General features: G+C 36.0%; 2 long non-coding RNA genes across 2 annotated transcripts; both read left to right on the forward strand.

The window, feature by feature from the left end:
- The first annotated feature begins 2,547 nt into the window (after positions 1–2,547).
- On the forward strand, positions 2,548–7,808 carry LOC135195470 (uncharacterized). Its single transcript, XR_010310143.1, has 3 exons — positions 2,548–2,636; positions 2,883–2,967; positions 7,573–7,808. It is a non-coding gene; the product is annotated as an uncharacterized LOC135195470 (long non-coding RNA).
- Positions 7,809–13,117: 5,309 nt separating this feature from the next.
- Positions 13,118–17,240, forward strand: LOC135195471 (uncharacterized). Its single transcript, XR_010310144.1, has 3 exons — positions 13,118–13,193; positions 15,236–15,344; positions 17,077–17,240. It is a non-coding gene; the product is annotated as an uncharacterized LOC135195471 (long non-coding RNA).
- The last annotated feature ends 673 nt before the right edge of the window (positions 17,241–17,913 follow it).

The raw sequence follows: 17,913 nt of genomic DNA on the forward strand, positions 1-17,913 counted from the left end.
ATGTATGTGTGTGAGTGTATTTTTGTATGTGTGCTTGTATTGTATGTGTACAATACAAGCGGCAATTTGTCAAGCGCTTATGTGCTTCAAACTGCTTCCCGGCAAGTTTGTAGGGATGAGGTTGCTGCCCTCTGCCATTATTTACCCTGGCTATTACCCACCAGTTTCTGCTAACCAACAAGTGCACGGTCCACTTTGCATATGTCTGTAGGAATAGGAACACAATATTATTTCAGAAAACAAACTCAGCCGTCGATCTCGTCCCTTATGCTCTGTTGTAGTAATCAGACATAAACACACGGAAATGAAGAGCATAAAACTAGCCGTTATTCTTCATAAAAGTTTCTGAGACCCGGAAGGTTAATATTCTCTGAAGCTACCCCATTTAAAGGGAAAAAGTATAGTTGTGTATAAATACATTTATATGCATGTGTGTGTGATTGTTTTTATATATGTATTTATGAGCATAGGCGTTTGTGTGTGTTTATAAATTAATCACTTAACTTACATTTTCGAAGGGAATATTTAGGAAATTCAGTAAATTTTATCCTGTAATGAAAAATACAGTTTTGTGCAGTAATATTTGTATCTCCCTTCTCATAACTAAGTTAAGCAGCTTATGTTATTTTGAACACTGATAGAACTCCACGGGCAAAACCTGATTATAAGCCTACTATTCCAGTCTGGTGTCTTGGTAACATTTTGCATTAAATGTTTGTGAGAAGAAACTAAATTCATCGTCTACCTCATATCTCATTGAACATTTTTAAAGCCATGTAATCTATGATTAATGTTTTTATTTATTTTTATTTTTTTGTTACCTCGGAAATGTTTTACGCTAGGTAAACCCAAGGCCAATACAGTACAGCTATATACCTTGACAGTGCAGTATAGGTCAGTCGGAGAGAAACGGCCGAGACCAATTTCGTGGGCCACGTCTCCAGAAAGACCCTAGGTGTGGCTGTCTGGGTTCAGAGTGACCCAAGGCCAATACAGTGTAACAAAGGTGTGGATTATAACCGGTGGGAATGTTGTGTCGGCGTGGGGTGACTTGTGGCCCACTCTGGAGGGTGAGTCGCCGATAATCTCTTCTCCGTCTGACCTCTACTATTATTGGCCTTGGGTAAACCTTACACATAATTTGTCTGCTCAATAAACTTAAGTAAGCAAAGATAAGTAAGTTGGTTTTCGTAGAGATACAAATGAACCATCAGCAATGGTAAAACTTTTTATCTAATAAGATCATACCTTCAGACAAAGTAAAAGCTCAAATATGTGTAGATATTACATAAAATTTGTTAATGATAACCTGTTGTCTGTCAGTTTTCAATTATAGATAACTCTAGAAAGTTCCATTTTGCCACTTTTGACGATGTCCTGATTGAGAGGGAACCACCATACAGGCTTCTTCGTGTTGGAAACTACCACGGAAACTCAAGTAAGTTTTATGAAAGGACAAATAGGCAATTAGGACTCTTGAATAAAACCTCTATATTCAGTTAGTCATTTCATGGGAAGTACTTTATCCCTTTTGAGTATTTTCCATTAAATTTCATGTAAACTAGACAGTGTACTTTCCAGATGCAATGTTTGCTGACTAGCAATGATTTCAAACCACATTTCGCCAACAGCGTTACTGAGGCTGTCAGCTGGGGTACTGGTGTTACCAGTCATGTATTACTGTGATGATATGATCACTGATTATTGTATGGATTGATTGATAGATAATCAGTGGTAACACCAATAGTCTGGGCGAGTATGGTTCCCGATTTTTACATTAGTATTTCGACGCTCAAGTTTCTAGTGAAGAAGGAAAATTGGTTTTCTCACTAGCTACAGCGGACAGTCTCATGGAGGCTGTTGGCAAAATATGGTTTGAAATCATTGCTAATCAGCAAACATTTATCTGGAAAGTTCACTGTCTAGTTTACATGAAAATTTAATGCATTATAAGCAGTGTAGCAGGCCGTTTTCTTTATTCAGTTTTTCCAGAACTGAGCAAGAAACCATGATAAAATCTGAACTTGTTCAGTAACTTTAAATATTTAAGAAAGTAGAGACATTAATCATGGAAAGGGAATTAAACTTTAGTCAAAGGCCAAAGGGAAATTGAGAGTAAAAAAGATATCAGTGGTGTGACAGGAAGAAAAACCTCGCAGTTGTATATTAAACAGTTGTTAGGTTAGAGTGAAAAATGAGATGGAAAAAATAGAAAATGAGAGGAGGTACAGAAAAAAGGAATGAAGAGGGTTGCAGTTAGGAGCCGAAGGGACGCTGCAAAGAATTTTAAGTCATACCTACAGTGCACCGCATGAGGTGCACTGACGGCACTGCCTCCCTAAGGTGGAAATGCCATTGATGCAGAACATAGAGCAGAACTGTTGAAGCGAATCCTTGGGTAAGAATTAGTCTCACGAGATATCGCTCAAGAGAGACAACTTTATTATTAGTAAAGGAATGTGCCTTCCATCTACCACAAATCGTGTTAGTTAGTATCAGTGTGAAATGCTACTTTCCCGCCAAAAGTGTCAATTCTATTCCATCCGACAGACAACGCACTTAAAGCGAGCAAGGGTCAGAATTTCGCAGCCGGAGAAATGGGCTTTTGGAGGAACCAGGCAAAGGATGATTTCTCAGTAAGTCCTCACTCTAATTATGCCATTAAGAATAACGAATTTTGAATGAGACAGTAATGAAGCGTTGCTTGTTGATAGTCATAATTCGTTGTAGATTTGTTCACAGCAGCCAAATTCGCCAACAAATCTCAGCTATGAGTTAAGAAGTACTTACTCCATACATTTATTAGCGTCCAGGTTTGCTATCCTGTCTTATATACGTTGGAACTAAAAAGTTTTTCTCTTATTCCCTTTCAACAATTGAAGATCACTCCCAGCGCCATTAAGTGGGGAAGTATAAAGTCGATTGACCGTATTGAAGGCTTCGTTACTCCAAAGGATTTTGACCGAGGTAAGATATTTTGGTCTTCATCTGGGTACTACAGATATCCAGGATTATTATTATTTTTCGTCTTTTGACATTTGTTCGGTGCGCGCGCAATTACCTATGTCTTATATGACAATATTCAAGTTATATGCAGCGTTATTATGTTGTGGGATCTCTCTCTCTCTCTCTCTCTCTCTCTCTCTCCTAGAAGCAGAGAACACTGCTTTAGTAACCTAATATCAAAGATTTTGCGCTCATGACATCTAATTCTTTTTTATATAGTGTTATCCAGTCAACCCTCATGCTTCCATGTCCTACTTTTGGCATAATTTCAAGATTTTAATTTGACTTTATTGACATTTGCGATCCAGCTCTTTTATATTATTTTATTTTAGTTAATGTTACTAACATTTTTCAGCAATCTCCCTTTACGAATGTTAATCGTCCTTTAAATTTTTCTCCCGTTCTCTTTTCCTCTCTCTACTCTCCCAACTTCCCAGGTATATTCTTTCCTTTAATTAGCCTTCATGCAGTCTTCTCTGACCCACAACTCAAAATTGACCTTCTGAAGTCTAGCTTTTCTGACCAGACACAACTATATTTTAGGCCAGAGTAACGTTCATCCCATTTTATAAACCACTTCATTTTTGGACAGATTTTTCTTGCTTTGATTTCAGATTTACAGCTTATACATTAATATATGTTACTATCCTGATCATAGTCTTTTGACCGACTTTGTAAGTAGCTCCGTCAATCTCAAGGATTTGTACCATGTCTCCTTGTCGTCACCTTTTCTCTTTATAAGTTATTCCATGTCTGCTTTCCTCTTTAAAAAGTTATACCCCTATATTTTCTTAAATATTTTTTTTATCTTGTTCTATAGTTCTCCATTCATTGTATTATAATTTCTTCGGGAATTCTGTATTTCTTTCTTACAAACAATAATTATCTCACATAATGTATCCTTGGCCGATGTTTTTCACTGTAAGCCTTATTATAGTAACTTATTTTTCAGTACTTACAGATGATGACAAGTCTTATCGCCCTCCAAAACTCAATGGCTCTTTTTTTTCTCTCTCTCTTCGTTGTTTCAGCATCTCCATTCTGGCTCGAAAACAAATTTCAAATCAGGCCTATAATTCACTGCGCTTATTTATTTGTGTTGTTCCGTCTTGAGGACTCACGGCCACTGTCACCCGAATTGTTATGGTTGACATTTGATGCTGTCCCGAGTTCTAATCAGCTTTGCAAATACTTTCCATTTTTTATTCGTCTTCTGCATACCAAGAGCCCGTGAACCTAGAACAGCTTTACCCTTAATGTTTTGTGGATTATTTGCGCCATGTACCAGAAACAAAAATGCTCATAAGCCTATTGAAATATGGTATTCTGTCGCATGTCATAGTTAGATTATGTTCACTTTTGAATAAGATATGATCCCCTTCTTTCTAAATAATGTTGCTCTCTCTGAACAGCTCTTTGCCGTCGAAGTCTTGTCTAATAGATTTCGATTTGAGTGTCATTCACTGCAGTGTTTCTATTTTAATTCCTTTAACATTGCCTGTAGTATCGTTTTAAATTAATCCACCCACTCTGCATTTCCAAAACTCTAGTCATTTACTTCATAATACAACAGTATTTCATTACATTTCTAATTTTTCTTAACGTGCTGTGATATCTTAATATCTTCCAAAGTCTTCCTTACGTCATTTCTGTCATTGCGTAATCATTAATTTTCGTTTTACGCTTTGAACAATAATTGTATTTCTTACGTCTTGTATGATCAAGTATATACTGTATAACCCTAAATTCGTTCCAGTTGTCCTTCGTATTGATTAGTCTTTCAAAAGCAGGCAAAGCTATCACAGACCTCGTAGAGAGCACTACCTCAGTAACCAGTAACTAACAAAACTAAAATGAGTGACAGACCCAAATGTCAAAAGATACAGATTGCAGAAGTGGTCTTCCCAGGTAGCGGGCGTTAAATCTACTGTAAATTTATTATTCTCATCTTTGCTTAAATTAAACTATCACATTTAGTGCTGAACAAATTGCAAAGACAAAATGTCAATGAAAGTAGCTAAACCTTATTTTCAGGCTACAGAGACCTGGTATGTAGGCGTATGATTTACACTAAATTTAACTGCTGAAGACTATTCAGTGTGTTAATGAAATACAGCTGAATAACATATTATGCTAGATATATATATATATATATATATATATATATATATATATATATATATATATATATATATATATATAATGACAAAACATGTATTTAGTGTACTACTAAGTCGTTAAACGAGATTGGCAAACACCCTCGTAGGTCAGTTATTCTGATACAAATATATATTTGTGTGTTATCTCTTTTACCTTTGCATTGTTTTCAGTTGTTTTCATTTTTGTAACTTCAATTTCTCTTTCTGAAAGAGGGAGAGAATGTACTCTCTGAAAGCTTAAGTAAAAACTTTCAACTTTTTCCCAATTTTAGTGGGTTTCCTACAACATATTATTTTAGTGCACAGATACAGTATGTATATATGTTACCCATCCCTGATACCTATTACCAGCGAAGGGTATTTGATACTTGGTATGCGTTAAAACCCGAGCGTCAAGGCAAACTAGTTACACACTCAATCTCTCTCTCCTCTCTCTCTCTCTCTCTCTCTCAATAACCTCTCCTCCATTTCATTAGGTCATCAAATCAGAGTCATGCATTACAAAAATAGACATTTATTGGAAGCAGAGCATTAATTGAATAACTCAAATTCTTACAGGATAATTAAATGGAATGACAACTCAAAGTTCAGATCACACAGATAACCCCCCGGTATTTTAATAGTCTTAATCAGTAATTAGTCACACCAATTCTCTTCTCCATAATAGTTTCCTCCACACGGGACTCTCTGTCCCCTCACTAGAACCGCCTGTTACAAAGACACGAGAACATACTCGTAAGCACACACAATTGTAAAGACAAAGTCAAGGATTAAACATCTTTACTAAATGTCAAACAGACAACAAGCCATCCATTTGCTAAAGTAAGTCAACACTTACCCATTACAGCCTGGAGAACCACACACAAGCAATTAAAAACTTTCGCAGAGCTATCCCAGCATTCTGCCTTTCTCCCACAGACTTCTCCGTAAGTCTCACCCCATAGACTTGGCTAAAGATGCCATTATGAACGGAAGAGGCGACACGTACATATGAATTCACACCTTTTCGTCCACGCCCCATGTAACTGGTTGCAGCCAGTTTTTCAAAGGCACTTGAACAAGACCCCATGAACTCATGACCATTGACCCCGCTTAACTATGCATCTTCGTATCACTCCATCCCAGAAATGATTTATCAGCTTTCTCAGGTCAACACTTCGGACTCTTGAATCTATGGGTAGTCTGCGCATTCCAAAAAAGTCACAGCACATCACATTGGCATATTAAACATATTAATTATAAACCCCTTTCATCTTATATATATATATATATATATATATATATATATCATATATATATATATATATATAAATATATATGTATATATATATATATATATATATATATATATATATAGATATATATATATTATATATATAATATATATAGCAAAGTAATAAACACTGTATCCGTTGCACTAAAATATTATGTTGTAGGAAGCCCACTAAAATTTGGACAAAATTGAAAGTTTTTATTTAAGCTTTCGGAGAGAACATTCTCTCCCTCTTTCAAAAAGAGAAATTAAAGTTCCAAAAACTGGAAACAATGGTCAAGGTAAAAAAAACAACATACAATTATATACTGTATCAGAATAACTGCACTACGGCAATTTGCCAATCTCGTTTAACAACTTAGTAGTTAAACTAACTACATGCTTTGTCATAATTGCGTTACAGAAAAGGTCCAATTTAAAATTACTCTTATATAGATTCATAGTGTCAAGATTCTGGATTAAAATAGGTTGTAAAAGATTTCTTTTTTCAGTGTTATTAATATACTTTATGCTTTTCATTTTGTCTAGATTTACAATATGATTTTTTGCTTTGTTTGTGTTGAAAGAGGGCGTTGTTTTCATCACCTCAATGAATCACAATGTTGTCTTTTCCTTCTGTCAAAATTAATCGTTTCACCTATTTATGTCCTATTACACTCTTTGCAAGGAATTTCGTAAATACATCTTATTTTGTCTATATTGTTTAATATTATTTGTTAGGTACTTTTGAACAGTGGTTGCTTTCTGTAATGCATTTATGACCATACAAGTAGTTAGGTAACTACAAAGTTCTTAAACAAGACTGGCAAACCTCCGTATTGCAGTTACTCTGAGACAACTATATACTTGTATATTATTTCTTTTACCTTGACCATTGTTTTCAGTTTTTGTAACTTTTATTTCTCTTTCTGAAAGAGGGAGAGAATGTACTCTCCGAAAGCTGAAATAAAAACCATATTTTTTGTCCAAATATTGGTGGGCATCTACAACATAATATATATATATATATATATATATATATATATATATATATATATATATATATATATATATATATATATAGATATATATATATATATATATATATATATATATATATATATATATAATCTAGAGCACTCTATTTCATCACAGAATGGTCTTGTCCTCCTGCGATTGGATATGACACGAGCTGGAGCGAAACAACGACAGTCAAGATGAGTTTCCCTCGCGTCGAAGGATCATCAGTTGAATATCGCTGCAACGAGCCCTACGTGATAGAAGGTCCAGATGGAATCCTGAAGGACCACAATACGTCCAAAGGAGAAGCTGTTTGCCGAAGAGCGACTGAAGGAGGTGAACTCACCTGGAGCGAAATCCCGGAGTTACCTTGCCGACGTATGTTCATGATTCTTGGTGTTTGTGTGCATGACTTACGTTCGTACATTCTCTTTTCACCACTCGCCCTTCTTGAAGCTACTTGGTTTGGCGCAAGAGTTGCTAACTCTTTCGGTTTCCAGCAAGTATTCATGAATTAGTGGGGCTGTCAACCCCATTTCCTTATTCTTTCATCTATAAGGGGCTTGTTTGCTTATGGCGTCTGTTTTCTCCGTAGCCTCCCATCCAGATAATTACCATACCCATACCCAGGGTTGCTTACCTTCTTTGATTGAACAACCAGTGGTTGATATAATATATATATATATATATATATATATATATATATATATATATATATATATATGTGTGTGTGTGTGTGTGTGTGTGTGTGTGGTTGTGTGTGTGTGTGTGTGTTTGTGTTATAAATCAATAGTTTACTTATTTCATGTAGTTATCATTTGACTTATCCATTTCCTTATCCCGAGTTTAATAATATATCAGGTACCTTTCTCATTAGCGTCATCAAAATGGTGCGTCTTCTGTTTCGAATAGCTTATATCCCCGGGGGAGAAAAATACGGTAAGAATATGTCTAGGTGACGGAATTAAAGTGTGCAGAGAATTTAAATAACACGAGATAGTATGACATTAAATTTATCTATAACCTGTACCTGTGAGTATGCGCTGGTATTCTGGGTGATATTTTGAGTCGACTGAATGCTGAATGTACTTAACGTTTCCTCTTTGTATCAGGAAATTCAGTCTGAGGCCTACGGGTCGGCCAGACAATGACGTCACACGGGGTCATCGCAGGCATGATAGCAGGCAGGACCCATTACTACTGGCTCGTCGATACAGAACATTTGCCTATCCTTCGTCTTTGCATTAATAGTTTCAGTTTAGTATTAGTTTTCTTTTAATGGTAGTGTGGTACCAGTAAGCTCATTATTTGTCAGTGGCAGTTATTTTATTACAAAACACAGCCTCGTATAACCTATCGCAAGTGTAGGTTCATATTTTTTGTTCAATAGCGAGGGTAAGATCTCTATATTTCTATTGTTTTATTATACAATATATTGACTTTACTTTGTAATGAAGAATACTCAGAATACCTCTCAGGCATTTAATAAATGAAAAGAAATTTGTCCTTGAGTTACCTCTGTATATTTGCAATAGTACTAAATATTTTACTGTCCTGGTTTACAACGTGTCAATCGTACCCAAGGGCTTACACTACACTGTCGACTCGGGTGATTATTATACCTTGTCGGGCCGACTTGTCTCCGACCTTGCTATCGCTAAAAGACGTCGATGACAAAGATAAGTCATCTGTCTTAATCACACTAACATTAGTTTCTAGTCATAAGCTTCAGTTAGAATGGGAAATTCTTATAAAAAAAATTTCAATCACTGATAGAGTTCTGTAATAGAGCTTCGCGTGCACTATGTACCGATGTTAATAATTTCATCTCGTCCATCCGTTAGATTTTCCTATTTTTATCAAGAATTCTATCTATTTATACACTGAAAAAATTGCTTTTAGCTACTCCATACTTTTATTTTTTCTGTTTTTCATGTCTACATAACTGTGGTGGGGTGTATAAATAAAAATAAAGGAAATACTGCCGCTTTTGCGAAAAATTTCACGGGGGCCATAAATGCTCCGTAAACATTGGAATGAAAGGAGCTTTCACCTTTTCCTGCGAGAACTTCTTATATTTATATGCCACGGGACCATTGTGTTAATGGATAGATATGATATCCACATATCCACTGTTGCCTTCCTTACAGGATCGTTCATTGCATGCATGTGATAGTCGTTTCTTGAGCAGCCTCTATGTCCCCTACAGATTTCCAAGTTTCTTGGACCAGATAAAAGTCTCTCATTTCCCTTTGTATTTCTTTGGTATCTTTTTCAGTACACTAGAATCTATATTTATCTGTTTCAAGAGAATTGAATTGAGTTTCTCATCTTTCCCTCTCATTAAAGAAAGTGGAATCTCCTTAGTACTGCTCCACGGTCTTCGTAATTATATCAGTAGATTGATCATTTAAAGGAATCTCAGACTAATTTGTTTTTGCTTATTTGAGTGTCTTTCTCGTTTTGATAAGACTTGACCTTTTCCATGTTATGATTCCACAGTCTTACGGAGAAACGTGCCGATTTGTCGACAAATAATCACTGTTTCCTGTTTTTGTCGTTTTACACTTTTAAGTAACTATTTGCCGTTCTTTTTCGTTTAACATTATGTAATCAGTTTTCAGTAACTTTTCGATGATTACCCACAGGTTCCAGTAAAAGCAGTGATTCAGTTTTTTTTTTTTTATTTTAACAATTCACGCCTTTCTTTTCGATTGCCATTAAGAGTAAAGGATTTCTTTTGGACAGCCAATGAGGGCAAATAATTTTTTGGATTGCCAGTAATAGCCAAGAAATTTTTTTTTCAATTGTCAATGAGAGCAAAAAAAAAAAAATTCCGATTGCCAGTAAGAGCAAAATTTTTCTTTTTCGATTCCCAGTGACAGCCAAGATATTTCAATCGCCAGTAAGAGTAACAACTCAATTTTCGACAGCCAATAAAGATACCAAATTTCGTAACAGCTGTCAAATATTAATCTTGATTAGTTTTCTTAAATTCATCCGCTCCTCGTCGTCTGCCAGAAACAAAAAATGTTCAATGTTTGTACTTCCTTACTCAATAGTGATTAATCCATAACTTTTTCATCTACAATAACAATAACAATTTACTCTTTTGCATATTAATCTCCATTCGCCCTCAGATCTTAAAAACTGCTGTGGCCAGAGGGCTGAAAATTGGTATGTTTATCACCCACCCTCCAATCATCAAACATGCCAATTGCACCCCTCTAACCACGGTTGCTTTTATTTTATCTAAGGTTAAAGTTAGCCATGATCGTGCGTCTAGCAACTCTATAGGACAGCTTGGCTGAAAGTTTCACTTGTTGCAGCTTATACAGCATTTATACGCTAGACAGAAAACTCGATTGTAGCTTTTACTTATTTGTTAATTTCCTTCCCAATTATCATTTAAATATTTGTTCCTACTCTCTTCAATTTAACAGTGCCTTGTCCAGAGGGTTACTCCCCAAGCGGTGACGGCAAAGAGTGTCTTTTGTTCTCCACCGTGAAGGCCGAGTTCGGCCTCTCCTCCTCATCACTCAAGTAAGTAACGGGAGTCAAGTTTACTTCTGCAGCAGTAGCTATCGTAGCTTTATTTCACTTCTGCTTTTAGTTCTATCGTGTATCAATAACGCTCATTATTAGCACATAACTTGGACACTTATCGCGTATCCCGCCCTTTCTTGCGGAGTTGTCGCTTCTATTTCGTGCCAAGTTCCTCGTTGGACGAGTGGTTTTCGCGCTCGGCTACCATTCCGGTGGTCCGAAGTTCGATTCTCGGCCTCGGCCAACGCGGAATCAGAGGAATTTATTTCTGGTGACAGAAATTCATTTCTCGAAATAATGTGGTTCGGATCCCACTATCATAAGCTGTTTGTCCCGTTGCTAGGTGACCAATTGGTTCCTAGCCACGTAAAAATATCTAATCCTTCGGGCCAGCCCTATATAGGAGAGCTGTTAATCAGCTCAGTGGTCTGGTTAAACAAAGATATACTTAACTGTTTAACTTCTATTTTATGCCACTGTATTTTTTTTAAGTCATCCTTTTTGGAAACGAAAATTAAGTCAGTACAAAAAGAATTTTGGTCACATTTTTAACATAATCATGCACTAGAGAATGCAGTTATGTAAAAACTGCCATTTATGTTTTTAATAACAATTATAATACCCAGCAGTTTTCACAGCAGTGATAGACGTACGGCCGAAGAAACCACACATTCTAAGGACTGGCGTCATGATAATCAAACAAATGCTTTTAGAGGAAAATAGAGGAAAAATGTCTTATGTGAAGGCAGTGCATTCCAGTACATTTATGCATGAAGGAGAGGGGTATATAACTAAGGAAAATGTTTTTCTTTTAAATGGAAGTTGAAATATAAACATTCTTTATATAATGGAGCATTCTCTGTGTACATTTTATTAAAATTTTCCCATTATCTCATATGCCTATAAATTTTGTCTGCAATTTTTTACCTATATGAAACACTTACACTTTCTACCTCGTTTTTGGATAGACGTTCTCTTACTGTTGGTAATCAGTCATCTTAGAAATTCATTACTTTTCCTACTTCGTATACAGATTCAAAGGGTTCTTATTTGGATCCACGTTATAGGTGTGCTAAGATGATCTAACGTCCAAGTTTATCAAATACCCAGCATTTAGTTTTGTCAGCCTTTTGCCATGAAAGTGTCGATACTAAAACAGGAACCGTTGCGACAGGTGCAGCCAAGATGGAGCTTCGCTTGCAAGAATCACTTCCATCAAAGATATGGAATCAGCTCACGAGGGAAGAACGTACTATACTGCTCATGTCAGGTAACACCTTGCTTCCTTTCTTTGAAGGTAGCCATTTTCTTGAAGACGAAAAATTTCTGGTTTCATATTAATTAGTTAATTGGCATGTATACAGTTCCTGAGGAAGAAATACAGGGTTTTTGGTTGTGTAGAAGAGCACTGCTCTGCAGGTGTTTTTAAATTTCATTTGAATAGATGAAAGTAAAAGGTGACACTTTAAGTTCCTATATTGTTTATCTTTTAAATCATTAATAGAAAGAGAATATTTTTGCCTTTTAATATTGATGTCTATTGCCTCTTTCCTCATTGTCTTTGAATTCCATCTTTTGTCTTTTTTTATTCACTCTTTTGACCTTCCCTTTTCTCACTTTTCTCTGCCCATTTTCTCTTTTTAATTTTATTCTTGCTTTATCTACCTTCCCCTTTTTCTCATTTTATATATACTTTAAAAGCAGTCAACCACTCTTTCAGTTGCACTTCCTCCACGACAATTGAAGCAAAGATTGTGACTAGAATCCAAGTTTTTTCAGTCGTGGTAGGTCAAACGTAAAGGCAGGCAGTACTTTTCAGTCTTTATGGCATGAGGTACATCACCATTCCGTAAAATCATAAAAGAAATCCGGATATTTTGAGAAGGAAAGGTTACCAGAGGTATTTTTGTTGGTAGTATGTGTTCATCATGCTAAAAGTATATTTATCTCAGTACTTACTTGTAAATCCACTGCCTGTAAAGTCCTATGATATTCTTAGATTAAAGAAAAAAGTTCCAAGAAAAAGATCTATAAATGTTCTACCTCCAGTTCTCATACCTATAATGACTTTCAAAGTTTATTGTAAACATTTTTAGTGCCATTTTATCTCTCCTTTGTTGATTCAATGTGTTCACAGGGTTGGTAATGAAATCGCTTTCGAAGGACCACCTGAAGGAGAGATATCGTGTGATGCAGCTTCCAGTTGTCAGGTAAAGTTTACATGCCGATCTTAAATTTGGAGAGTATAATTAAATAAGAGGAAGTGGCATCCCTTGTTAGCTATGAGTTTCATAGTCACGTGTGAAACAGAAATCAATTTCTGAATCACATCAGGATCGAACACAAGTCTTTCAATTGAAAGGCAGGGCTGCTGCTAACTAAGTCATACAAGTTATAAAAGAAGCTGGAACCTTAGGTACAGTTTTACTTAGGTTCCAACTTCTTTTATGACTTCTCTGGCTTAGTAAGTAGCGGCCTTGCATTTCAATTGAAAAACCTGGGCTCGATCCTGATGTAAACACACACATATATATATATATATATATATATATATATATATATATAATATTATATATATAAATATATATATATATATATACAGGGAGTTTCGAAAGTAGAGGGCCCCCCTCTACAGCATAAACTAAAATTGATATGGACAAAAACAAAAGTAATTCAGTTTCTCTCTGAGTATTTAACATTTCGTGTAGCCTTCATCTGCCTGTACCACACCCTGCATTCTTGAAGGGTATGACTTCAGCAAATGGCAAAAAAGCTGAGACTCAAACTCCATTTCCCTGAGTACTTCGGTCACCTTTCTTCGCAGGTCGTCAAGGCTTGGTATGCCATCATAGTTCACTGTGCACGCTTCAACACGATCCTTTAAGATACTACCAATGTTTTCACACAGATTAAGGTCAGGGGAGCTACCTGGAAATTCACTTGACGAGAAGAAATCGATACCACTGTTTCAAAGCAGCTCCTGTGTCTGAAGAGCCTTGAAACATGGTGCCTTGTCATGCAAAAATGTGACTTCTTTAACAGATAACACATTTTCAGGATCTTTGAGGAAAGGAAATACTCCACCAGTAAGCACAGTTTCTCTTAAGTATTTGCCATTCCATGACTGTCCTTTTTCTTTAATGATCCACATTAACCATTTGGCTGAGAAACAGAAAAATTCCTAAACATTCAGGAAATCTCACAACTTGGCGATAGTGCATATCATCGCTGATATCATCCAACCTTGCAGCCCAAATGATGTCATTTTTATGATTTGGCTTCCTGACTGTGTAAATGAAGAATTCGTCTGATGTGGCAACATGGAGAAAGTCAGCTTCATCCCAATCTTTAAGAAATGAACCACAAAACCATGCACAGTCTTCTCTCTGTTGCTGAGTGATGCTGGGCTTGCTGATAAGATGAAATGGCTTGATACCAAATTTTTTCAACTCAACGATATACAGCACTATAACTTCTCTTCTTTCCCCTTTTTGTCTCTAGTTCAAGTGCCAATTTCATAGACTTTTTTGGTCTACCCACTGCCTCAGCTATGATGTCTTTTGACCCCTGAGAAAGGACTTCAGGCCTTCCAAGATTCTTACTCTTTTCGCGATGATAGTCATATGGATTTTTGTTCCAGTTTCTTTTAACAAAGGATTCATCTCTTTTAATGTATTTAGCTATCCAGGAACGTGAAATGAAAGATACGCCAGCATTCCTGGCCTCTCTAAAGGTTATAGCCCAGATTCGGTCAATCCATTTGATTTCCTCCGAATCATTAGCCATGGCTGTATCTAACTCCGTCACTCAGTCTGAAAATACAAGAAATGTAAAATGAAAAATAGCTCAATAGAAACTTAAGATAATGTACTTAGAGATAGGTTATGGCAGAAAACTTCATAACTTTCCATTTGTTCTGTGGAGGAGGGGGGCTCTAATTTCGAAATAACCGGTATAGTATATATAAAGCTTCAGGTTTCTAGCTTGCCGATAAGTAACAAGGTTTGATGGGTTATAAAGACCCCCAGTATAGCACACACTTAAAAGGTTTTCAAGGTATTTTACACTATCTGACAATAATTCCACATGGTCTAGCCTAAACTACCCCCATTCACTTCAAATTCAATTTTTGAGATGTATCCAAAATTATTTTAGGAAAAATGTGAAAAGTCATATTATTATTAGAGAATTGGAATTACCACCGATTTTCGTTGCTCATTATATGATCATTTTTCACTTCTTTCATGAACAGGCAGATGACGTCAGTCGATGCTTGACTGTTACAAAAGTTTCTTCAGCTGTTTCCACCCAAAAAATCGGGAACTGCGAAGACGCCAACTATTATGTTTGTTCTTTCCCAGGTAAGGTTTTGATCAGATATCAACAGAGATTTCTCATTCGCGTGTTTCTTTCCCTTCTGACATTAAAGAACACTTTGGGAGTAAGTTTGTTTTTGACGTAAAGATTAAAACTATGACTCAGTCCCGTGTTTAAAATTTCCGTTTGCTCTCCTCTTAATGATCCATTAAAATATGGAGCGAGTTGTGAAGATATCTATACGATAAGAACTGGAACTTTATTCTTATGTAGAATGTAATTACATTCTTAGTTTCTGTATATTATACAGTAATCAGATACGTTGTGATATTCTGTTAATAAGCAATTTTCCTTTCTTTTGATTCATTCGTTCTCCCCCAGTTACAGTTACAGCAAAGTTGAACGTAATTCATTTGGTCTATGTGTGGGTGCATGTATGACCATGCATAGCCTTAGTGACCTTTTCTTGTCCAAGTGCTTGAAGTTAAAACCTCACCCTAACTCAATGTGCGCGAGCTCAGACCTCTTTGGAAAGGTGGGCTTTCCTTATCTGAACTTCGTCGAATTTTAGGTTTTGTATGTTGACAGTCATATCCGAAAATGTGCAAAGAAATCGAGACGTTAAGGAGCTCATTGTGATTATATCAATTTCATATATATATGGTAAGTTACCTGTGTATATAAATGTGTGTATATATATGGAAAACTAAATTCAGAGCATATACAGAGAGCAAATCTTGGCTTTTTCGTTGATTTCCAGTCTCTAATTGACATAAAACAAGGTTTTTATTTATTTGCAAACACTCGAGTGTCTTCAAATTATATCTTACTAACCTCATTGTTATTTATGAGAACAATAACATTTAAATGAATTAATTGTATAATTAAAACAATCTAAATACATACTACTCTTACTATATATGAATATTCCGCTATCTCTCATCCTCTCTACCTTTTTTCCTTTATCCTTCGTTATAACCTCCTTTCAATCCCAACGACTGCTACTGGTCACTCCTGCCTCGAAGCCGCATATCTCATTCTGATGCTTCAGTAGCTCCTGTTTCTATCAACACCCTACGTAGTCGTGGGCCCTGACCTTCACAACTCTTTAGCTACTATAGCTTAGTCTACACACTACTTAAAATTCGAAGATGTTCAATCGCATTCCCTGTTTTTCATGGCCGCTTGGAAACATATTTCAGCTTGATTTTTCATTTCCTCTTTCGTCATTTTTTTATTATTTTTTATCATTTTTAACCGTCTCTCTAATATCGGAAAAGTTCTTCATGCAATAATCCTCAACAATGCATGACCAACTATGTGATTTTCACTTGTAAGGCTATTAGTTTTGTGTATGTGTGTGCCATTAAAAACTATAGTAGTGGATATCACAGCAAGGTAAATGGTACAGTATGATTTAAATAATAACAAGAAAAACGTGAAGTAGAAGTAAAGATGACATTCTTTCTTTGGGTATTTGCTCGAAAAACTAAATCATTTTTACCATCGAGATCTCAACATATTTTTCTTGAGCGCAGTTCACCATAGTCGTCTAATCTCTTGGATATCTGAATTATTTCTTGCTTTGCAAATGTTATCAGTGGTAGAGATGAATATAAAAAAAACACAAAGGCGCTTTGTATGCGTCGTTATCACAATCTCTTAAGATTTCAAGTGTAACTATATCTTGCGAAATACCTCCATCAAGTGAATATGAGCGTACTTTTATCATACTAGCTTTTACGGCTCCGATCTGTCTGTTCTTCCACTTGACAGGGAGATGCCCAAAGGGCTTCCTCCAACACAGAGGCCTCTGCTATCAACTGCTGCCTCTTAACCCCAATCGTAGCGTTATGAGGGCCCTTGAGAAGTGTGGAGGAATTGGGTCTGGTTTGGTATACCCTGAAACGAAAGATGATCTGGATTTTGTCAAAGACCTCGTTCTGGTAAGTAAAAGTGGACTTTTTTATATATAGATTTCTGGTTAATGGAGATATATAGTACTAGAATGAATTTCAGGAAATAAACCATAAGTAGCCTATGATGACATATCTCTCTCTCTCTCTCTCTCTCTCTCTCTCTCTCTCTCTCTCTCTCTCTCTCTTTCAAGAAAACGTAGATTGTACATTGCAAGTACATGCATAATTTACATCTAATAAATATGACATTATTTTGTAGAACATTGCATTTAAACTTACTTTGCGTGTAAAATTTCTGTCTGCCATTTGTGTGAAAATGCTCGTTCTGATGTGTGAATATCAGGTTTTTATACGAGTTCACCCACAAAACAAAAAGGCTGAATTATTTCTTAAGCAGATTTTGCCAGCATTGTTTTGCATCACTGAAGTTCTTTGCCATCAGAATGAAACGTCAGTCTCAGGAAGTGTGGTGGAAGAAGTCCCAGTTCTCCTAGGACTTAATCACGTGTGAGTGTACCAACATGAATTTCGACGGATCGCTCAGTATTGGTTTACTTGGGAATCATTGCTTTCTTAATTTGCACATGCTGAAGCACCTCACACTCATATCACATTGCAAATGATTATGAGGCAGCAAATGGAAATACCTACAATGAATCTGTTATTTTCTATTATTAATTGATTTGTAGTTTTA

Source organism: Macrobrachium nipponense, chromosome 16, assembly GCF_015104395.2.
Source record: "Macrobrachium nipponense isolate FS-2020 chromosome 16, ASM1510439v2, whole genome shotgun sequence".
In the NCBI taxonomy this organism is placed as follows: domain Eukaryota; kingdom Metazoa; phylum Arthropoda; class Malacostraca; order Decapoda; family Palaemonidae; genus Macrobrachium; species Macrobrachium nipponense.